This window comes from Lontra canadensis, unplaced genomic scaffold (genome assembly GCF_010015895.1).
Source record: "Lontra canadensis isolate GAN:19392208 unplaced genomic scaffold, GSC_riverotter_1.0 scaffold15, whole genome shotgun sequence".
In the NCBI taxonomy this organism is placed as follows: Eukaryota; Metazoa; Chordata; class Mammalia; order Carnivora; family Mustelidae; genus Lontra; species Lontra canadensis.
In genome coordinates, this window is record NW_022631009.1 from 9,204,655 (window position 1) to 9,229,308 (window position 24,654).

Here is a 24,654-nt window from a genome sequence, read left to right on the forward strand (position 1 = left end):
CATTTAAGCAACCATGCTTCTAAATTTCTTTTCAGATGATGGGAATAAGAAATATATATACATATATATATATGTACATATATATATATGTATATATATATATATATATATGAGATAGATGATAGCTAGATAGATAATCATATTTTCAGAGCTTACAGAAAGTTACATTCTTATATTCTGTTGGTAGATGATTTCCCATGACTTATGATTAAAGTTTTAGGAATATTTTATAATTTAGGATTCACATTTATGAAAGATGACTATGAAAGAAAACGTATCAAATAAATGATGGGTAATTTAAAGGCTATCAAGGCATGTATTGACTCAAAATGTATAATCACTAAAAATGGTTCTATTATGATAGATGAATTAAGGTGGTAATCCATTTTATGATGTGAACTAAAGAATAGCAATAATTAAAGTGTTGCAAGTTTGGAACCAGCAACCCAGCCTTTGGAAAAGAGTGTTTTAGCTGATAAAAAGAAAAAAAAAAATTCTGTAGAAAAATGAAGGACTTTTGATTAAGACTTAAGTCATTTCCTATTCAAAGTAGGAAATAAGGAGGCAAAAATTTCTTCAGGTTATTAGCCATTCAGTGGTTGTCAGTACTTGTTTTTATGACAGAACAAAATACAAATGGTCATTTTATAATTATTTCATAAAGCTGTTAAAACTCTCAAAAGCATTTAATTTGAATTTACTTTAATTGTAAATGTAATTATAGGTCACAAATCTGTGTAAGTTTAATATGCTACAAAATCAGGCAAATTGTTAGAGATTTGATCTGTGGTTCAAAACCTTGTCTTTTCTATGGAGGCAAAATGCCCTGTAGATGAAAATGAGAATGAGCAGAATGCCCTCTGTGACTTATTCAATATATTACTCAGTATATAAAATGTGGGTATTCCTGTGGATCCCCAAATCAAGTAAAAAAATATGATCTTTCAGGTTAATGTGGGTCTGAAGGCTTTTATAGTGATGAGATTGTTTTCACAGCCTCTGTGGGTTATATAACGGACAGGATGATATATAACAGATGAAATTTCTTTTTAAAATCCTAGGCTTTTATAGAAATAGCACAAGCAACCACAGAGGCTTGAAGTTGGGAGGTGATGAGCAATCACACTCTCAGAGCATCTTTTTCAGGAAGCTATATAGAACACAATTTTTCTGGGATTTTTGTTTTGTTTTGTTTGTATTTTTTCTTTCTTTCTATAGCCCAATTTTGAATTCCTCTCTTTCCCTGAATTGCCCCCATTTGCGTTTTTGCTTGATGTACATATTTTCAAAGCCCAGTTAATGAGAACCTTGGGAGTGGTTCAAGGGAGGCCTTTTGAGTGTTTGGATTTAGATGGGGGCCGCTTGTTATTGCGTTAATTTGTTTTTCTAAACTTTACTTTTCTCATCTGTAAAATGGTTACAGTAATAGTACCTACTTCATTGTTATGAGTTAGTTATGAGGAATAAGCTAATTAGCCATGCCCTTCAGACCTAATATAATCCCTGGAATATAGGAAGAATTCAGAATTTAGATGTTATTGAAACTCATAATGAGTATAATCTGGTATCTATCCAGCCTATCAATCTAGTTTATAAAAATAATTATAGTAGGGAATGAATTCTATTTTATAAAACACTAGCACTGATGAGGATCTACTAGGTTCTCTCATATATAGTTATCTCATTTAATCCTTACTCTAATCCTCTTGTTATTTTACCCCCCACAACCACCATTTTTCATCAGAAGAATCTGAGCCTTAGAGATTTTAAATAACTTGCCCAAGATCATGAAGGTTATAAGTGGCATAACCATGATTTGTATGAGGTTTTTCATATTCTAAAACACAGCTTTTCCTCACTAGATGGTTTTTATCTCAGGTCTAAGGGAAGGTGAATCTCGAAGGATAATATTTTCTCTCAAAGTACCAAATACATACCAGGCTGTTACATGGATTAAGAAATTGTTTGCATGTACATTTTTAAGGTTTAGTTCTTAAATAAATTTTAATAGATTTATGAAAATCTGACTGAAAAAAAAAGCCTCTTGTTTTTCTTCTTCTTTTTTTTTTTTTCATCAAAGTATTTCTTTCAGACTAGGTTTATTTGCACCTAAATCTTTAATGAGAAGGATGAAATAAAATCACCTCATGGGCAAATTTAGAAAGCAAATTATTGCCATGGGAATATTTTCCCCATTTTCAAATTAGCTGTGCTTGCTTTCAAGTTTATTGAAATTTACAATTAAGGCTCTTGACTTTAATAAATTCTACTGTAGGTATACACTTAAGTGACCAGATTCGGAGAAATATTCTTTCAAATATAATGACTCTTAACTTCTCCAGTTTCCTTTAAACTTTTCTTCACTACTCTGCCTATGCTTTAAAACAAATGCGTTCCTTTTGTATTTCTGGTTCCATGTATGCATATGTATATATTTCTTATTTTGTTATCTTTTCAAAGTTCACAATCTTTAGTCATATAAAATGCAAATTATTTGTAAGCATTCATATGAACAGACCCAATTTTAGCAATACTAGTTTATTTGGACAGTTTTAATTTCTTTTTAGTTTTTTTATACTTTTCACTTTATGTATCTCTCATGACAATTCTCTAGTCCATACTTGCTTAAAAACCATCATTTAGCCCTTAGCATTACCAACTTTGTAGAAAGCTTATGTTACACACAGTGGCCAAATTATCAGTAGATTGTATTCCAAAAGTTTGCTTCTGTTTCAGTTTTTTGGAATCTAGATGGTCTTTCCCTGGCACAAGGTTGCAAACGATGGATACATTCCCAGAACAAACCATAGATGAGGTTTTAAATTTTATGTCAAGTGTAAAGCTAATACTAACATTTACCAAAATAAGTTTTGTATATATAGGTTCTTACATAGGTTATATAAGAATGTGTCTGATTCTTTGGACAATAAGGCAACTGATATCAAAACTAATTATAGAAACTTTTTGTTTATATATGTTTAGTTTTGACTCTCTTTAGTATATAAATTGGTTGGTGTCTTTCAGTTTCTGTTGGTAGAATTTGGTGAAAACTATCTTAATTCTGGATGTTAGACAAGAAATAAATAACATTTTCATTGAAACAATTTTTCTGAGTAACTTCTGCATTTATGTTTGAAGGTAATATTTTAAAAAACTATTAAAATACTATAACAGCAGAATATAGTCTTCACAATCTAGAAAGGATTGTATCATGTAGAGTCTTATTCCAAAAATCCATCAACACTGTGAAAGTAGATTTAGCATAACTGTTTTATCAGTGAAGTGACACTGTCTATAAAAAACACAAACTTAGGAGCAGAGCCATGACTGTCACAATGTTCTGAGTCCCAGGCTTGTGCTCCATTCAGAATAGCACACTGCTGTCTTTGACTGGAGGTTTCAATAATGTTGGGAGAAAATCTGGTCTTCATTATAGTTGATACATGGCTTCAGAGAACTCTTTATGTTGTCCTTTATTTTAATCAGAGGAAACTTCTTTGACCACTACCCATTTATCAGTGATTACTTAAGTGAAGGGAAATTTGTCGAGCAAGAGAAGAATCTTGATAGAAACTCAGAGCATAAATCTCAGAAGCGGGGATTTTTCTCCCCAAGAGGTGGCCTCCATTGCAGGCACATAGTTAATGCTTACACTCCAGCCTTTCTTAAGCCGACCTTTGCGAAGTTGTTCAGATCTCTTTCCCACCAAGTTTTCTCCAACTTAAAATATTGATAATCCTATTTATGGTGCAAGATAACTTATGGCTCTAAGCAATGAAAGACATGTAAATCACCTTAATGCACTGCTCAACACAAGACACTTGCTCAACAAACCTAGGTCTCTTTCTCATACATGCAGTTCTCTCCTTGAACATACATGCTGTTATCTTAAGGACTATGACAGCTAAGAGATGTGAGGATTGGTTTTAACCAACCGGCAGGAGAGGAAAGAGAAGAGAAGGAGATGAAAAAGTGTAATGTGTTATCAGTAGCTAAGTATTTATACATATAATCTTATTTCCTACTTAATGATCAAGATGAAAGTTTTCTCTTAAAAACAAACATGTACCTATAACTATGTTTTACATTTTGGAAGCGATAAAAATAATCAGCAGATAAAATGATATTTCAGTGAAGATATTCTATGTTTAAGTGATTATCCTGGAGAGCTGTGTTTCTATGGAAATGGATAATCTGGTCATCTTTTTAAATGGCCAAAAGCAAAACAAAACAAAACAAACAAATATATATCTATATCTATCTATCTATCTATCTATATACACACACACAAACACACACACGTATATATAAATTGATTACCTTGAAAATAAGAAACACTGCTCTGTTTTTGGCCAAGAAGTGAGTACCTGATTTTCTTTACCAAAGTTTACAGTACAAAAAACGTTGGTATTCCCATTGTCATCTTTCTAAATTAAGAAAAAACTTGCATATCTGTATTGAGCCTCCAAATATACCAGAAATCATGCCAGGTCATGTTGCAAATAAACAAGGAGCTAATGAAAGAACATACTGTTTTGGAAAGTAGATTAGCAAGTTCAGTGTTAGTAATGACTTGTCTTTAGGCAGGAGTCCACACATTTCAGGAAGCCCACACATTTTGAAGTCGATTTAAAAACATTAATTCATTCATCCTCATAGTCCCCCATTTAACACATCTATTTCTGTTTCTAATTTTACATGTCATTGATTTTTTTATCCAACCTTGGACAAGTAACAACATCTATCTTTAATCATAAGTCAAATGAGAAAAATGATAACTCTGTATTATACTTCTACACATTTTTCTCACTTTTATGACTTTTTAGATGATATATGCTGATTGTTATTTAGTTTAAAGATTAATGTTAACAATAAGGGAAAGAGGGGTCAGCATATATAGAACCTCTGTACTATCGCTGTAACAATTCTGTAAATCTAGAACAATCTTAACATTAAAAAATATAAAAAATCAAAAAAATAAAAGAGTAAAATGGATTTGAAGAGGTAATTTATCTTTGAGCAAATTCTGTATATTTCATGTCAGTCTCCAAGCTTCTATGCTAAAATTATATATATCAAAGATCATTACCAAGTTAGTCAGGATTGTAGATATATAATCATGTAGAAAGCAAATTAGTTAAGAGACCTGCGTTGCTCTCCAGATGCTACAATTAATTTTCTGTACTTCTCTATTCTAGAAAGAATGGTGCCAATATGTGTTCTACTCAACCCAAATATTTTTTATAAAGATAACAGAAAATATTAGATAGAAAAGTGCTCTAATAAATTATACACACAAATGTATATTTATATTTTTCTTGTATAATTATGACTGGGTGCATTGATTTGATTTGACAGTGTAAAAATCCATAATACTAACTTATACCTGCTCATGCTTTATAGTTTGTTTTTATTTGTTGGTTTTTGAGTTTTTTGCTTGTGACCTTACAAAGTAAGCCGAGATGGTATTATTGCTGTTTAATAGCTAAGAAAATGCTGCTTGGAAAGATTGTAAGTAATGAGTGGAAGGTTATGCCAGAAACCAAGTCTTGAATTTTTAGACCAGTGCTGTGATATTCCAGGTGGAATTTCTTTCTTTATTATTTTATTTACTGATGCACTAGTTTAGACTCTGACTTTTTTTTTTTTTTTTTTTTTTTTTAATAGAACAGACTGGGGGTGAGCAAACTTTCTTCTATAAAGTCCAGGCAGTAAGTATTTTGGGATTTAAAGATTGTGGTCCCAACTACTAAACTGCCATTGTATCCTAAAAGCAACAATATTTATGAGTGAACAGGTGTGTCTGTGTTCCAGTAGAACTTTATTTACAAAAGAAGGCAACAAGCTCAATGTGGCCCTAGGGCCATAGTTTGCTAACCTTTGCAACAGACTAATCGAGCCTAGTCAACTTACACAACCCCTTTGCATTTGGGAATTTACTAGTCATTCACCTCAAAGGAAAGAAAAAAAAAATCTTTACCTATTCTACAGTTTTTTAACTATTGGGCTCTGTTTATTAAAGTAGCACATAACTTATTTCTAAGAGAAAAAATTTCTCATGTTTTTACAGAAAGAGTATCAGGATGGTGTGTGTGTGTGAACACTGATGTAATTTCTGGATAACATAAGACCATCTCCAAAACCTTCCAGATACCCAGATCTCTTCTGTGTACCAAGTCTGCATTCCCAGCTGTACACTGGACCTCTCCATATGGATGTCCTCCCACAGGCACATCGACTTCACATGCCAAACAGAACTCATTATCTCCTCAGCCAAATCAGCTCTTCCTTCTGCACTCTTTATTTCAGTTATGGAATCATTCTCAGCCAACCATCCAAGCTAGAAATTGTGTCATCTTTCACCACCCCCTCTCTTTCTCTCTATCCATTTTGAAATAGTCACAAAGACCTACCACCTAAAGCTATTGCTCAGATTTACCACCATTTCTGTTTTCACTACCTTTATGTTTGCCCTGCTCTCATTGGTCCTCATACAGATTAGCATAATAGCATAATGATAATAATGTGTGCTAGGCAGTGTGCTGAACTATATATATTTTCTCCTTTCGCAAATTCCTTTTAAAAATCATTTGAGTTTTATTTTCCCATTTTATAAAGTAGCTAGATTAATTGCCTAACTTGATAAAGACCTTAAAATCAGCTCTTTCTGATTCCAGTGCTCATGTCTTCACAATTACATGTGTGATTACACTGTTTTATCTTCTTTCTTCTAGTTGGATTTTCTGTTTCCAAATTTCATCTAATGTTCTTCAATAACAATGCTAGTTATAGTTGTTTTTTACTGATGAATAACATATTATCACAAATTTAGCAGCTTAAAACAACACACTTGCTTTCTTATGGTTTCTGTGGATGGGGAGTCTTGGCACAGCTGAATTGGTCCTCTTCTTAAGGTCTCAAAAGCTGTATTCATGGTGTTGACTGAGTTCTCACCTGAGGTTCAGGACCCTTTTTCAAATGCACAGGGTTACTGGATGTAAACATTTCATTGCAGATATCGAACTGAAAGTTTTAGTTCTTTGCTCAGTTTCTATAGGCTATCTATAGTTCCTTGCCATGTCAACAAGGACAGTTCCTCCAGTGAGTCCTAGCAAGATTAAGTGTTACATAATGAAATATAGCCACAGGAGTAATGAGAAGCAAGTTCCTACTTAACTCAAGGGAAGGAATTGCACTAAAGCACAAACAATGCCAAAAGATGGGTATAAAAGGAGGCTTACTATAAAGTCTGTTGACACCAGTTATCCTTAGAAACACCAGACCATGTCTGTTCCCTGCTTAAATCACTAACTAGTTTCCTATCACCTATCGGATGAAATTGAAATGCCTTAAGTCCTTTCTTAGGTTGGCCTTAGTGTCTCCTGTACTCATCCCCTGTATGCATTCTAGAATACAGCAACACAATGCTACATGCCATTACCAAAGATAACAAACACTTTCCACACTTTAAGATGTTAAGAACCTGTTAAGGTTCTAACACATTCAAATCACCAATCTTTCACTTGTATTGGCACAAGGAGATAATTTATTTCTAAGAAGTTGAGTACAAAGGTATAATGAAAAAACACTGAAAGTGTTCTATAGTAGCTGGAGAGGCTTTGCATTTTAATCTGTTGAACTTCCATTCCTATCATCCTACCATAAATCAAGACATCATTATCTATCATCACTTACCTGAATCATTGCAACATCCCAAGCAGACTCTAATCTCCATTCTTGTCCCCCTTCCCCAAGCCAAAAATTAGATTCAGAATGAACTTCCTATGATACAAAATTGATGATGTCACGCTCTTACTTAAAATTCTTCCATTGTTCTCCATTCCCCTTAAAATAGATTCTGAATATTACCCTCTTCCCCCTACCCTCATTGGCCTAACCAGTTTATTCTTCAGATACACTTTATCTCTCCATCCTGATATGAAACCTTCCTGACCTTCAAAGTATGTGTTACATGCCCTCACTACAGATTTCAGGAGCTTTTCTTGCATTTCCCCTCTCTAGGTTTCATAATGTTGTATTGAATTACTTTTTTAATCTACAGAGTGTTTAGCATATAGAAAGCTTTCAGTAAATTTGTTGGGTTGATAAAGAAATGAATATATAATAGCCAAAGCTCCTTTTTTTTCTTTTTTACATTTTCAACTTTAATTTATATGAAAAAAGTACTACTTCAGAGGTATTGTATTTGGCCTAACACAAATAACAGACTATAACTCCTATTTCAGCCTGGGCCATCACACTGGTTTTTAGTCTATAAATCATTTGCTCTGCAGGTATTAACACATAACCCCTCAAGTTTAATAAGTAAATCAACCATTCAACCAACAATGAGGGTACCTGGAAAGACTACTAAGGGGAGTCTTATACGTATGATAGAAACAAACAAAAAATTCAAAAAATTGAAAATGGGAGGAAATGTTGAATCTTGTATGTGTATATGAAATAAATCATTCCTCAATATGTGGTGAAATTCAGAGTTCAAGAAAGGAAGGAGCTGACAATTTTTTTTTCAGCAAAATGAAAAGGCAGAAAAAAATGTGCCTGATAGAAATTAAGCATCTACAAGAATGAAAAGAACCAATGCACATGTCCTCTTTAACAGAACTGCATAGAGGACTGTGAACTTAAAACTTTTCTAATTCTTTTGGGATTTGTAAACATACAGTTTTACAGAGAGCCTTTTATAATCCAACTGGCCTGTTAGTAGATAGGTGTCTGACCTTACTTGATTATACTGTAGTTGGCAAGTGACTACATACCGTTTCATCTGATGACTCTGAGCCCCTTGAAGATGGAGGCTGTCTTAGTTATCTTTGGCCCTTATGTGTGTCTACCATAAACTCGGGCATATCACAGGTGCTCATTCATTCTTTATAAGACAGTATAAAGTTAATTCACGATGTGATGATCATGAACCTATTAATCAGAATAGACAGTGATCTACCCATAATGGTGATTCACTCAAGACTTTGAAATGAACTTCTATGTTATTAGAGTCTCAAATTTCTTTGGACATTTTTTTTTTAATTATTTTTATGAGGACTTAAAATTGCAGACTCTTAAAACACTTTATTCCCCTTATATGTCCTCATGCTCTGGCTATAAATCGTGTTGCAAGCCAAAATCTGCCTGCTAATTAGAAATTTAGAAGATAAGTTAGTTTGGTATTAAATAGAGGACTTCTTTAGAGAAATAAGACTTCTTTAAAGAGAGTTGAGTTGTAGAAGAGGGGCCAAAAGTGAAGTATTTACTGGAATCTGTGTCTCAAGATCCTGTACTTAAGGCAATTGCAAAAGGGAGGGTCTCCTACCAGAAAGAATTAGAAAAGTACCAGAGGAACTTGCTTTCTTTGCAACCTCTAAGTGACCGCTCCCTGTTTTCATTGAGAATATGCCCAAGTTCAGAAATACCTCAAGCACATTCTTCTTTCATCTTTATCTAATAAACCTAACCTAGACACTTTGGGAAACATTCTTTAAAAAGGAGATGGTTAGAGCTCTGAACAGCATTTTAAAGAAAACTAAATGTTAAAATTTCATACTAAAAAGTATGAAATTCATCCACTTTGTCATTAGACAAACTAATTTTGGTTTTTACCTTATTATATTTTTACTTAATTAGAAGGTGAGTAGCCTCTAGTACATATCAGTGCCAGATAAGAAATATTTTACCCGAGATAATAATAAAAGCTAATATTTGCTCTGTATTTACCATATGCCTGGCATGGTCTTATGAGGATTAAATAAAGACACTGAGGCACAGGGAGGTTAAGTAATTTTCCCTAGGAGAATATACTAACAATATTTTTATTTGAAGCAGGTTACATTGGAAGTGATTTTTTTTGCTATGTGTAAATATGAGCCATAAAGAATAAAAGCATTAAATAAGCCAGTGTGATAATATTCTGTACATACCTCTAAACTGGTTCTTGCTTACAACAGTGACATCTGTGGTTCTCAGGAAATACTATCATTTGGCAGTGTAGATAACTGGAGGAGATAATTAAATGTTATTGCTACTTGTAACTGAATTAGATTTTGATGCCATGTCTCAGGAGAGGGTAAGATTTAATTGAAGTTGCAATAGACTGACAGTACCTAAAAGCCTTTTGAAACTGGGAGGAAAGGTCATTGTCACATTAGGCAAATAGATTTTAAAATTACTTCTAATTCTATGTTTTTATAAAGTCTGCATGTCTATTTATTTTTCCTATCTGGTGTATAGATTTTTCCCCCCATTTCAGCCTCGTAATGAAAATAATAGCAAGAAATATGCATGCCATTAGTAAAGAGGTTGAGTCCTAATAAATGGTTTTATTATTTGTCATCTGGTAATGCATTTAGCTAAGATATATTCAGATGTACCTAGGGCTTTGAAAACAGACAAAAGAACACTGGAACAGACTAGAACTATCAATTAGGAACAGTGCATTTTACTAAGCAGCCAATCAGCCTGAAGTTCAGTGGCACTAATTGGGATAGGTTTAGGGTGAGTCCAGGAGAGTAGGACTGTGGTTATTCTGCAGAGTAAATGCATTCACTCCCTAATCAAAGGTATACAATAAAATGAATTTCATTGTTTTCATCATTACTTCTGTTTTTTAGCTGTTTTCAGATAAAGCTTTCCAATCTCAAATCCAGCTCCTTCACAGGACAAAGCAGCTGAAGTCATTTTCCTTTGTTTATTATACCAAGACAGTTGCCATGGAAATAATATAATGTTACAGAATAGGCATCATAAGTTAAATCCAGTATCAAGAAGGGACACATAAGTCAGGTTTGAGAGAGTGTGCTTATTTAAATAAACAGTAGCTTGGCAATCATTAAAAATGTCAAGGTAAATTACTGAGAAAACAGAGAAAAATGAACTTAGATCTTTAGAAAGGTTTTGGCAGAATTTAAATATTGCCCTTCAAGCAGGTGTTTTAGAGAAAAGACATTAGGGGATTGTTAACCCTCCTACAAACTAAGTTTCTGGCTGGTTTTTTACGTCTCTGCATTGTACACTCAAGTACTTTTGGTAGCTCCCTTGGAATCCCAGTTCAATTATTGGTGTGCTCAATGCATAGGTAACATTTTTCTCTTCATGTGTTTTAATCAGTCTACGAAGACTGGGTTTCAAAGGTGATGGATAGTTTTTATTTCATGCATTTTACTATACCTTTCTGAATTTGCACTCAGTGTTTTATTATGCTTGGCTACAGAGTTCTGCGGGTATAAAATATTAACCTTTTCCAATCTTGTAAAATTGGAATCGCAACTGAATCTGAGCATGACTTTCTAAAAGAAATCCTGGGTTTTGTTTGTTCTGGGAAACTTTAGATTTGTTTAAAGATATTGTTCTCTTTTTCTGATAATGTCAGATAATTTCCCATGTGTTTGGTCATGGTATTTGAAACCACTTGATGTCACTTGCCTGGGTGAAACAACATACAAGGGATTCACCACCATATCATTACCCCCATCTGTAAATGGAAAACCAAGTTATATCTTTTAATATTTGGCAACTTAATAGAAAAACTTTGGATGAAGGTCTAGGCTGTGTATGCCACCTTATCACACATTTCTTTATTCATCCAATATGTATTTTTTTCTGATATTACTCCATGATAGTTTAAAAGGCACCCTGCCTTCTTCCTACTATGTAAGGACCAATAAAACCTATCTGGTAAGTTTTGTAAAACTGAAAAACCTTCCACTCTCCTGCTAAGACCCTATCCTTTCCTACCCTCCTCCAGCACCACTCTGCCCACGAAACAAAATGACTACGATAATCCACCCTGATCACTAATGATACTCTATATTACCCTAGGTGTGTGAGTTAAATCAAAAGGTTGAGATCCACGGATGAAGAGAATAATAAAGTGAGGTTCCTTCGTTCTGGGAATTTTCTTGTGACCTTGGAAAATCATTAACATGCCATTACTGTTTTTTTTTTTTCCCTCAGGTACAATTTTGAGGATATCATCACTGACTCTATGATGTTTTGAAATCTTTTTTTTTCTTTTTTTCTGATCCCTCTCCCTGTAACAGCTTCGTTTGATTATATTCCATTTATTGATCTCACAATGCCTTTCAGATAAAAGTAACAACAAACAAATGTACAAAGAAATAACTAAAGAGAATCAAATAGGAATAAAGACAACATGCAAATTGCTGAGGCTTAATGAACATCAAGGGATCCACGAGTTTTTGGTTAGTCAAAACCAAATACCCTAGAAATGGAAATCATATCTTTAAAATTTTTTCAGCCTTTTAGTAGTGTGCCAAAAGCAATAATTGGAGAGAGAAGAGAAATGATGCTGTTGAGTGCTTATGATGTACATGGCAGCATGCCTGGTACTATGATGTTTTTCTCTCATTTACTTCTTACAATAATCATATTAGGAAGGTATTAATATTTCCACTTCCCATATTGAGAATGCCATGCTTAGAGAGGCAAAGTGGTTCACATTAGGTATCACAGCTAGTAAACTCAGATTCATCTATCTTCCAAATCTCGTAGTCCAAATTCTTTACTTCATACTTTGTTTATTTGAATTTTTCCAGAATTGCAATAATGATGCAAAATCATATTGCCATTCTGTGAACATCACTTGTTTTTATTTTCTTCAAGGGGAAAAAGCGTATGGTTTTGGGACTAAAAATAAAATTATGGGATTTCCCAAGGAAGTTTTCCTTGAATTTGGTTTATTTATTTTTCAGGATAAGTATTTCTATGATATTTAACTCATTCCCAAATTTTGAAGAGACATGGTATTCAATTTATAAGCATTGTGCATAGAAATGTTAATAAAAACAAGAATCAAATTTCAATAAATACTGTGATATGGCCTAGCTAGAGTTAGAATTATTATTTTCTTCATACATAATAATATAACATTGAAAACTTCCAAAACCCCTAACGTCTATTGCACAAAATTTTTTTCTTCTTTAGCAATATGTTTCTGAGACTCCCCAAAATAAGTGTTGTTTGTATTAATGGATCAGGGTTCTTCTGTCATTAAGCTATCTGATACCTTACCTTTGGGCATCTCTAAAACTCAGCCCTTTGGAATTTAGTTTCCACTCATTCTTTTACTCATTCATCCATATATTCCTAAATTTACCAAACTTAGCTTGAGTGACAATAATGGTTGGCATGGTGTGCTCAGTAATGATCACGTAAGAAAAATAATATTAGCAATTATTTTATTAGAACACATCGATGGGATGGGGCTCCTGAGTGGCTCAGTCAGTTCAGCATCAGACTCTTGATTTTGGCTCAGGTTGTGATCTCAGGGTCAGGAGATTTAGCCCCACATTGGACTCCATGCTAGGCATGGAGCCTGCTTAAGATTCTCTCCCTCTCCCTCTGCCACACCCCACTCCACCCCACCCTCTTAAAAAAAAAAAAAAGAACATATTGATAGATTTGGTATATTATCTATTCTATCACCCAACAAAAATTAATCCAACAAGTATTTAGTGAGCACTGACTGAGTTGGGTTTGGCAAAGGTAAAAATACATAACATATGCTCTCTCGTTAAGGATCTCTTACTCTATTTGTAAGGGGAAATAAACACTTAAGACTAATTATACACCATGAGATGAAAATGGTAAATAAAACCCATGATATAGCAGACATGAATAACTTCTTATTTTTTCCTGGAAGGATAGACAACAGCTTCTCAAAAATATTATATTTGTGAAAATGAGCTAGATTTTACCATGTGGAAAAGGTGGAGATGACTCCCTAGTCAAAGGATGTAACATAAGCCAAACAAGTAAAATTAATTTGTCTACAAATCTGTTTTGGGTCTGAATGGCTTTTTCATACCTCTTTCCTGAGACCCAGTTCAATTAAAACTGTAGTCAATATGTAGCTAACACTTTCTTCTTTCTGCTTTTTAATCAATTCATGAAGGCCACATTTCCTACGATGGTAGATAGTTCTTATTTCACACATTTTTCTGTGTTTTCAGGAACCTGAATTGATATTTATTAGAATTGACATATTAATAAGTAACAACTCTGTAACATTCCATAGGGTACAGAGTCTGGACTTGGGGAGAAAAAACACCCTAAGATCAAATCATGGCTTCACAGCCTAGTGGTTGTGGTAAATTGGGCAAGAAGTTTAGCCCCACTGACCCCCATCTGTGGCAAGTTGGACAAGGTATTTAACCTTTCTGTCTCATATGTAAAAGAGAGAGGCAATTAAAAAAAAAAAAATGTTAGATTTACTGAGTTCTTACTATGGCTAGACATGGTGCCAAGTGATTTATATGTATTAACTCATTCAATCTTCTCAATAAGTATCATGTAGAAAAATACATTAATATCACTTTCATTTACAGGTGAGACCAATGAAATATAGAGTAGTTATTTCACTTAGGTAGCTGTGTGCCCAAGGTAACACAATGCTTATTGCCTGACTTTTACACAGTTATAAAGAGACCCTATGAATTCAGTATAAATGAGCTTACATTCATTCTTTTGCATACAGACCGAACTAGAAGGCCTGTCTTCAAGAAATCTAAAGCTGAAAACAGCATTCCTCATTGCTTGTGCAACAGACCAGGGCTGGATAAAATGAGAAGCAGACAGAGTTTGAGAATCTTATATGCTATGTTAAGGTGCAATTGAGACCCATTAAGATGATTTAAGCAAAGGAAAAACATAGTCAAATTTACATGTTACAAGATCTTTCGGATATATACATGTATGGATGACAGATCTGGGTTTCCTTAGCTTGAGTTTGCACTACTGAAATTAAGGAAATCTATTAGGAAAGTGTTTTAATACCCTTTACATAAGTTTATGGAGAAAAACAATAAAATTGGAGAGGAAGGGGCAGTTGTAAGAACCAAAGATTATTTGTGTTAAAGATCTCCAGAATGTTTGATGATAAACTCCTCCTTAATTTGTTCAAGTTACATGCAACAGCAGTTACTGCCTAGTAAGATCCCAATTCCTGGAATCAGTTTAGTATAACATCTCCAATTCAGAGGCAGACTCTTGGCTTCAATCACAGAATTCAGAATTCACAGAACTCCTCTTTTATATGCTCATCCACTGCTTTTATATCATAGCCAGACTGCAGCCTATTCCAAAAGACAACCTCCTCTTGAGTAGACCACAGAGAGAGAATAAGGACCCACTACTCCCATGGCATGGTCTCCAGGCTCCAGCTAGGAGAAGATTCCAACTGAATTCACAATCTGGAAATCATGAGAGAGGTCCAGGCTGAGAACAATTTACAGGTTTTCTGCATATAGATGCTACTGAAACCCATGAGTTTGGATGGGATAAGCAAAGGAGTAATAGACTCCCTCATAGACTGAGAAGAAGCCAAACCCTGGGTCTCACCAATGTTTAGAAATATGGGAGATAAAAACTAGCAAAGGATATTGAGAAAGACAACTCTGTAACATAGAAAAATAAGTAGAGACTGGTGTCCTAGAGGTTAAGTAAAGAAAGAATTTCAAGGAGAAAGGAGTAAACCTGCCCCAAATGTTGTCCAAGGGTTAAGTAAGATGAGGGGCCCAAATATTCGTAACTATGTAGAAGTCATTGGTGAACATGACAAATGCATTTTCAGTGAAGTCCACGGGTGAAAGTTTGAGAAAATGGGAGGGGAATTGCAGAGTGAATCTGGACAACTTTTCTGAGAGGTTTCACTGAGAAGATCTATATAGTGAAGTGGTAGCTAGAGGGAAGGGTTAGATCAATAATTTTTCTCCTCAAAATTTCTATGATAAAAATTTTCAAATATGATCCAAAGATGAAAGGGTAAGATTTTCATATAGATACCACTGAAATTTAACAATTGTTGAATTTTGCCATATTTGTCCTTATTTTTTCTACAACATTTGAAAGTATATTGCAGATGTCAGATATATATATATGTGTATATATATATATATATACACATATATATATAATATTCCTCAGAATATTTTCATAGGCATTTCTAAAAATATGGTCATTGTCCTGCATCATTTTTTTTTAAATTATATTTATTTATTTGGCAGAGAGAGAGCACAAACAGAGGGAGCAGCAGGCAGAGGGAGAGGGAGAAGCAAGGTCCTGCTGAGCAGGAAGCCGGATGCAGGACTTGATCCCAGGACCCCGGGATCATGCTGAGCCAAAGGCAGACACTTAACCAACTGAGCCACCCAGGTGCCCTGCCCTGCATAATTGTAATACCATTACTATAACTGGAATCATTTAACATCAAGCCCACCTTCAAATTTCCCTGTTTTTCCCCAAATCTTTTATAATTATTTCTCTTCCAAAATTAAAGTCCAAATTAAGCTTCATGCTTATGCTCTATAAAATCTAGCTGTCTCAGTATTATGGATGACATTTGATCCCATGATTAAAGGTTTGTTTGTTTGGGTTTGTTTTTTATAAGAGAAAAATACATGTTTATAAACTAATGTAATGATCTAATGAGGAGAAGAAGTTGATGGCAAATTAACAGAGTGCTGTTCTTGCCTAAGCAAGAATAATATTTCAGTACTGGGGCTGTAAACATACAAACCTTAGGAACACAAATGATCACCCCGAGTGAAGGAGCATAGGAGAAAAGCAGGGAATGTAGGCACAGAGGCAAGTAGGTGGGGTCAATGTTGTGCCATGTTGGCAGAAACTTGTAAAAAGTTCTCTTTTGATTACTTTAGTGTTCTCCGTGAAGTAGGACACAAGATTATTAGCTGAGAGGAGGACACTACATCTTTAAGAAGAGAGATGAAGCTATAAAATAGTCATAAAAGAGTGGGAGACTGAATGTATTAGAAAATATTGAAAGTTGGGGCACCTGGATGGCTCAGTCAGTTAAGCATCCAGCACTTGATTTTGGCTCAGGTCATGATCTCAGGTTCATGAGATTGAGCTCCACTTTGAGCTCCACCCTGAGCTTGGAGCCTGCTTAATATTCTCTCCCACTCCATCTGCCCCTCTCTCTCCTACCCCACCCCCAACTAGATCAGATTACAGGCATGCATTCTCTTTCTCTTAAAAAAAAAAGAGAGAGAGAGAGAAGAAAATATTGAAAGCACTAACAAATAGGACAGAAATTGTATTTTGAATGACAGTAAACCAAGAGCTTAAAACCTGTCCAGGAATGAAGGGAGTCGTGAATAGTTCCCACAAGAGACCCACATTCTGATAATGTGTGATTTGAAGCCTAGAATGAGGGAAGGAGTAAGTAATGATGGGAATTAAGCAATCCTACTGCACCTCCAGGCACTGGGGTACAGGAGGGAAAATGGCCGCTCCCTCAGAAGACTGCAGAGAAAGCAACAAAATGAGTATCGGCTCTTGAGCCCTTAATAACACACCAAGCATTGATCTAAGATTTCACATATATGTCATCCTCACAGCAATCCTGTGTAGGCACCATAATAATCCTCACTTTGTAGATTCAGAAGCTGAGGCACGAGGAGGTTAAACAAAATGTCACGCAGCAAATAACAAATCAGAAATCTTAGCTCCCAATCTGATTCCAGGGCCCAGGCACCACTTTGATTCAGCTGCCTTTTTATATAAAGACGATCTGAACCAAATAGAGATACAAATAATAGAATTATTTGAAATGCACTGAGCCCCAGAAGAGCTGGTTGCAAGCATTAATTTATGCATGAATATATTTTGTGATAGATGCAGGAATGATTACAGAGTGGTTCGGTATTAACACTGCTCTCCAGGATAAAACCTACAGCCAGGAGTAACTTTAGTTAATGCCTTTTCATCCATCTTTCTTTATGGTCCTTGTTCTGTTGCCAATCCAGATCATGTGTGTCTATACTCCATAATGGTCCAGATGGGATTTGTTGCTTTTGGAAGTAGATCTAGGCTTTGCAGTAAAGTTCAAAAACTTTGGGAGACCTTTTTAAGAAGAATAATGTAGTTGTTAATGTAAAACTAAGCACAGAGCTTTGGAAGGAACCTGTGTCCATAAAAGGTCCTGAAATTAAAGCTCCTTTAATAGGCGGAGGATGATTCCTGATGTTATTCTGATTACAGAAAAGTTGCAGTTCCTCCTTTTTCAAAGACACAACACCAATCGTTAAAATATAAGCCCTCTGTTTTGACTTGGTTTTGCTAACCGTATTTCTACTTTTTGTTCTATTTCTTTTTCTGTTCCTAATTGCTACTTCTCAATTTGAGTTAACTCCGGAGCTATAAGAAATGGAAGTCCCCTGGGTGATTCCTTTATAATGCGAAAGCTGTCTGCTCTCAACAGCCATTCTTTCATAGTCTGAATCTTACTGTAGGTCACGATTTTAGGCCAGAAGAAATATCTTTATACTGTTTGTTTGTTTGTTTTTAACCTAGGGGACCCTTCTATCTTCCTCCAGAGCACTTTCCTCAATAGTCTTAACTTTCTCTTGTTAGGAGGTCTGTCTTCCTTTTCTTATCACCCTTAATCTGTACATGGGCTACTTTCCTTCCCTACTTTCTTGGTCACTACTATTTAATCACTTCATGATCCTGCTTATAAGTAATTGTCATTGTATGAAGACTTGGAAATTTCAAGTCTGAGAATTTGGATTTAAGTCTTGACTTACTAAGTACCAGCTAATGTCTTGAACAAGTCACTTAATAGTCTAACCTAACTAACTTGTAATTGAAATGGGGATAAAGTCATTGTGAGAGAATATTGTATGAGAAAGTGTGTTTAAAAAAAAAAAGTGTGTATGTGTGTGTAACTATGAAAATTTTCCTGTAATTAATTTCTCACAGATCTGCTGCTCCATTAAACTGCTTGGTAGGTGGGGGTAAGCCAAAGGTATAGCCAGAGTCTTCAAAAACAAAGCTGAACTATATGTTTCTACAAAACCCTCTTCCTTGAAAGGGAAGACCGTGATTACCTTTGTAGTGACTCTGCCAGAAGTATTTTACAGGTAATCTGGCTGAACCCTAAGTATTAGAGTTCTTTGTCAGAAGTCACTCCAGATTCACAAGTAAGTACACCAGATGAACCCATTGCTTCAAGGTAGCTGAGCTCTGTTTGGTTTCAGCAGCTGCAGAGGTAAGGAATGCCCCGATTCTGTACCCCTCTCCGGTCTCTAGTTCCCTGGTCCTGTCTCCTCTTAAGCTCATGTTGAGCTGTTGTTCAGAATTCCCCTCCTGACGTGGAACCTCACCTAGGACCACTGGAGTTCATCAGGCATTTTTTTTTTTTTAAGATTTTAATTATTTATTTGACAGAAATCACAAGTAGGCAGAGAGGCAGGCAGAGAGAGAGGGAAGCAGGCTCCCCGTGGAGCAGAGAACCTGATGTGGGGCTCAGTCCCAGGACCTGAGCCAAAGGTGGAAGCTTTAACCCTCTGAACCACCCAGGTGCTCCTCATCAGGCAGTTTTATATATGTCAGCCTCAGAGGCAGAGTCGGAATAGAGAGCTGATGACTATCAGGTTTCATGAACTTTTCTCCCAGGAATTTCTTCTGTTGTTAAATAAATGCATCTGTATAAAGAGGAGCACAAAGGAATGTGTCTGCTCATTCCCAGTGGCAGCGCAGATGTGTATTGAAGGGAAGGAAAAGTGAAGGTTCTCCCTACATCTGCACCCTCTGAGTTAAAGACCCAGAAATGGCCTGGTAGAGACATATACTTAAGTTTTCTTTAGTGAACCCCTGTTCCACATATCAGTTATTTATTCTGAAGATTGGAGTAGAAAGGAATCCCTGGTTTATGTTGGGATAGATGATAAAAATCACAATCATTGAAATCCACCAGCCAGTGTAATGGTCCCAGGATTTGACTCATAGAAAGCTAGAGAAGGGATAGATTACCCACATGTTCCCTGGCCATGGAATTTGTTTAACATAATGTGACATTTTTAGTTTTCAACCTTCAAGGATCAATGTGGAGTGTGTCCTTTTAAACAACAACAACAAAAAAGAGAGGCTCTTTATTCAGTGAGATAATTACAGATTTGAAACTGCTGTGTGCTTTACTAATGAGCCTGAATATTTTTAGCTATGCGAGTTGTTTTCTTCCCAGCTATTTACACATAATCTAACCCAAAATTGAAAAGACTTTACTTGTTCTTCAAACACTAGTTCACATACCTCCTAAGTCCTTTAGTAATGGCCTAGGCCAGAAGTGTGCATGTTTAGAGAAGTGGTCATTTTTTTTTAATGTGAAAAAATTAAATTATCTGACTTCTATTCTAACATGGGTGTTAGTGTTTTGCCAAAGTAAAAAAAAAAAATTCTAAATCAATATAATTTCCTCTTTGTGCTGGAACATGGAAGATCAAGATTTATATGTTATTGTTAATCTACTCCTCACCCAATTCTACCTAATCTATATTATTTTGTTGTCAAATTTTACACATGTATTACTATCTTTTTTTTTTTTTTTAAGGTAAACAAGCCTGCAAACAAAGTTCTGTGTCATAGGTGCCCTGAACACCTCACACATTCTTGTGTGGGTCATGTGGGTGAGGTCGTCTGCAGTTTGACCTGACTCTTGGCACAATGTCCTGGGGTTCTTTCAGGAATCAGGAGAGATAAGTAGGCCCATGAGGAGTTGCTACTCATCCATTTCTCATTCATCTCCCTAGTTTCACATGTGCCAGGACTTTTTGCTGCTCCCTCCTTAAAGTACATTTGCAAGCTCCTGTAGAAACCTTTAAAAGTTTAAAAGTTTAAAACCTTTAAAAGCCTTTAAAACTGCCTGGCTCTAATTTGGAGTTGACTTATCAAAGGCAGAGTGACCTAAAACCCATGCCATCTGTCATCTGGCCTCTTTGGTTTGATGTCATACTTTGGGACAAGTCATACAAGAAGATGGCATTATGCTAATCCTATATTTCCTGTCTGTGTAAGTCATGAGCTGAATCCATTTTGGCTTGCTGTCTCCTTAATAGCCTGATCCATAGAAGAGTGACAAGCCAACCAATTAGCTACAGAAGTGACCCTTGTGCCTTTATTAGCTATTGCACTGCTGCTAGGGACTGCCTGACCACTTGACAAAGCCATAACTCATGAAAGCAATGCTCTGAATTCAAGCATCTATTACATATCTATAGGTTATCTATCTTATAGGGTAGGACCACTGTGCTGTAGGAATATATGTAGCAGGCATTTTCAGCTGTGTATGTTGCTGTCATATATTTCCATATCTTTGCAATGGAACAACACTAAAAAATACCAACATCATACATGAGGATAAGTTGACACAATAGAAGATACCATTTGTTGAGTATTTACAATGTATATGACTTTGTTCCAAATTCATTGCATGTTAATCCTCACAACCACCATAAATTTGGTACTACACTTATCCTTATTTTATATATGAAGACACATGAGATTAAGTAACTTCCTTGAGGTCACATAGGTAGAGCCCAAGTGAGAACCCAGGTATTCTGACTTTAGACTCACCTTTAATTACTGTATTATATTGTGACTCTGGTTAATGTGAAGTTCCCAAATATTACCACTTCAGTGAAGCTCAAAGAAGCTTCATGGTCCCTCTTCATGGATATATCTGCTTCTCAAATTAAATAAACAAGGAATGGGATTTTCTTTCCTTAATTCCAGGGATAATCAATTGCTAGTGCCCTCCAGCAAAAACAAGACTGATACTAGCTCACATAAATATTATTTTTTCTACAGATAAAATTTATATAGGAGAAAGGCACTATTTTTCACTGCTACTTGGTTATATTTTGTTTATAGTAGCTCTAGTATCCATAGGGACAACAGATATATGTCCACAACACTGTCCCCAGAATACCAGAACTCTTTCTCATATAGCTTACAGTATATAGTTTGTAATTTTGTCTTTCTTTAGGAGCCACATTTTGTGACAGCCTATTATAGATTTTATAATTAGTAGTTACATTATTGGCTAAATTTTATGACATATACATATTTCTACATCTTGTCCAGAGTGGTTGTAAAAATCTTTCATTTGAATCTTTTTCCTTCAGGTTAAGGTAGTTTTCTGCATGCTTCTAGGTTCCAATTACTATGCTATCTTAACTATCTGGAAAGATCAACAAACTCTCAATTAAAATTTGCAGGTTCAGTAATTTCATGACTATTTCTATGGGCATTTAAAAAGACATTTCAGGAAATGTGTTTACGTTTTATTGGTAGGTTAACTCTTGAGAACATAAGCCTATATTTGTTCAACTTTTCTGAAACACTCTACTGTCATGGTTCAAAGCTACTAAATTAATCTCATCTATTATGTGTTCTGACAATTCAACTTCATGTGTTTTATGATAGCATTTAGTATGCTACATTTTGCATGATCAAAAAAATGTTTTACTTTCAAATATCAGCTCAAAATTTGTTCAGAAAATATAATTTAAAAAATTAAGTTGTAGTTTATTGTAAAACATGCAGAATTATTTTTATAATTAGTCAAACTATATCACTTAAGAGAACATTAACATTATAAAACATATTGTTATCCAAGTTATCAGTAAATAATATATTTGTAGTGTATTTTAGAGAAAAGCATGCTGTTGAGGTCTGAACATGAATGCTATGCTCTAAAAGAGTTAAATGGGCCTCTTCAAATCATAACCTTTCAATCTCAAATGATAAAAATGATAAAAATCAAATAAATATTTATGTGACATTATTTTAGTTTAAAATCAGTTTGTTGATTTTTGGTTTTTCCAAAGAAATTTAAGTAACTTTCTACATAAATTATAAAGTCTGGTGGTGGGTATTATGGAGGGCACATATTGCATGGAGCTTTGGGTGTGGTGCATAAACAATGAATTTTGGAACACTGAAAAGAAATAAAATAAAATAAAATGGAAAAAAATTAAAAAGTCTAATTGTCAAAAACTATTGCATCATATATCTAAATTTAGTGCTTCCATTATATGCTTAGCAGTTTCAGGGAGGTTATATATATGATATAAAAGACCACTAGCAGATTGATTAAATATACTACGAGGATCTCTTCAGCTTTTATTCAGTTTCTAAATTCCAATTAATCATTTTCACACAGTCTAATTTACAGTGCATTCTGGGCCTGTCAGTGAGTGCTATGTGTTTGTCTTTAGTAATTCTGTTTACAAAGTTCACCATAAGGAATATTTAGAAAAAGCCGGTATCACAATTAGAGAAATCAACCTTACTACTAAAGTACTGTGAGGATGATGACTACTGCTACTGTTACTCATACTACGACTGGTCATTTATTGTTTACTTTGTGCCCAGCCTGGTTCTAGATAATTTAAGTTTATGATTTCCAATTCTCACTACTATTAAGAGAGATTTCATTTAATTTACTGATTAAAAAAAGAAAACTGTTGCACAAGGTTAACAAAAGTCACTTGGCTTCCAGATGACAAAGCTAGAAGTTGACTCGGACTCCAAAACCTTCTCTCTTTATGTACAGTGTTGTCACAGGAAGGAGCAACTTAGTTGGCCAAGTGTGTTGAGGCTTCAAAGGGTAGCGTGATCCTGGCAAAGTTCCCTAATTCAGAACCAGATTGCAGGGTGTGAAGTCAACTTTGTGATGCCTGCTAGGTGGATTCACACATGCCAGACAAAACTGGTTAAGCAAATGTGTTGATTTATTAGAAGAGGGATACATTTTATTCTAATGATCACAAAATTTGTAGTCATTATCCTTGTTTCCTGACATCAGTTTACCAGGGATACCAATTCAGTAGTCAGAAGGTTGCTTACTTATCGAAAGTCAGAGCAAAAAGATATAAACTGTCTGGAAGGATATTTCCTCCAGGCCATGATCAGGCTTCCAATGACCCCATCTCCCATCTCCTCCTCCCAACAGACATACATACACACAGTCACAAACAACTTTCTGGAGACCTGACTTCTGTTACAAAGGTCCTCTGTATCTGTTCCATGGACAGCCCAATCCTTCCCCCCGCCCCTTGAATTTCTTTTCTAGACTTATACATAACCATTTCCTTCTAAAATATTTTGTTTTGAACAAAGAGCTATCAAAGTTAGAAATTAAAAATTATTTCAGTTTAAATTCCATTCCTTGTGTGCCTCTAAGGTACCTGTCATCAGGATTGGAATTTAAATATTTCAAAATCTCTTAACGGATTCATTACAGAAATGGTACCTTTTGCACATTGCTGTTAATTCATTTTCATATGCTCGTGTCTAAGTTTTTAAAATACTCCACTGTTATTCTCATGGTTCAGCATAAAAATTAGTTATTGTGTTAATTCATTTCCCAAATTTATCTGTTGGAGATTGGAATAATTATAAGCATAAAGGGGGAAACATTAATCTCTATTCATGTTTCCCGAGGTTGGAAGACAGCAATTGGTCTTATTAAATATATATATATATTTTTAAGTTTGTACTAGTTTGTGAAGAATATGGAATCTAAATTAAGATTAATACATTGAAAAAAATTAATAAAATAAAATAATTGTTAATAGTTAAGTATCTATCTCTAAAGAATCACTAATTTAAATCACTAATTAAAAATCATTAACTTAAAAAAAAGACTAATACTCTAAAATACTATTTTAACTAATATAAATTTACTGAGTATCCACTCAATATTATCCACTCTGGGCCAACTCTAGGCAATTGGAATATCATTGTCCCAGGGCAGTGATAAATTACTTTTGAGGAAGATATAAACAGTTAAATAGGCAATTTTGGTAAAGGGTGATA

General features: G+C 34.8%; 1 protein-coding gene across 2 annotated transcripts in view; it reads left to right on the top strand.

Moving 5' to 3' along the window:
• The window catches only part of CSMD3 (CUB and Sushi multiple domains 3), a 1,221,727-nt gene that overhangs the window by 841,948 nt on the left and 355,125 nt on the right, over positions 1-24,654 (top strand). The gene's annotated exons all lie outside the window — the stretch shown is intronic.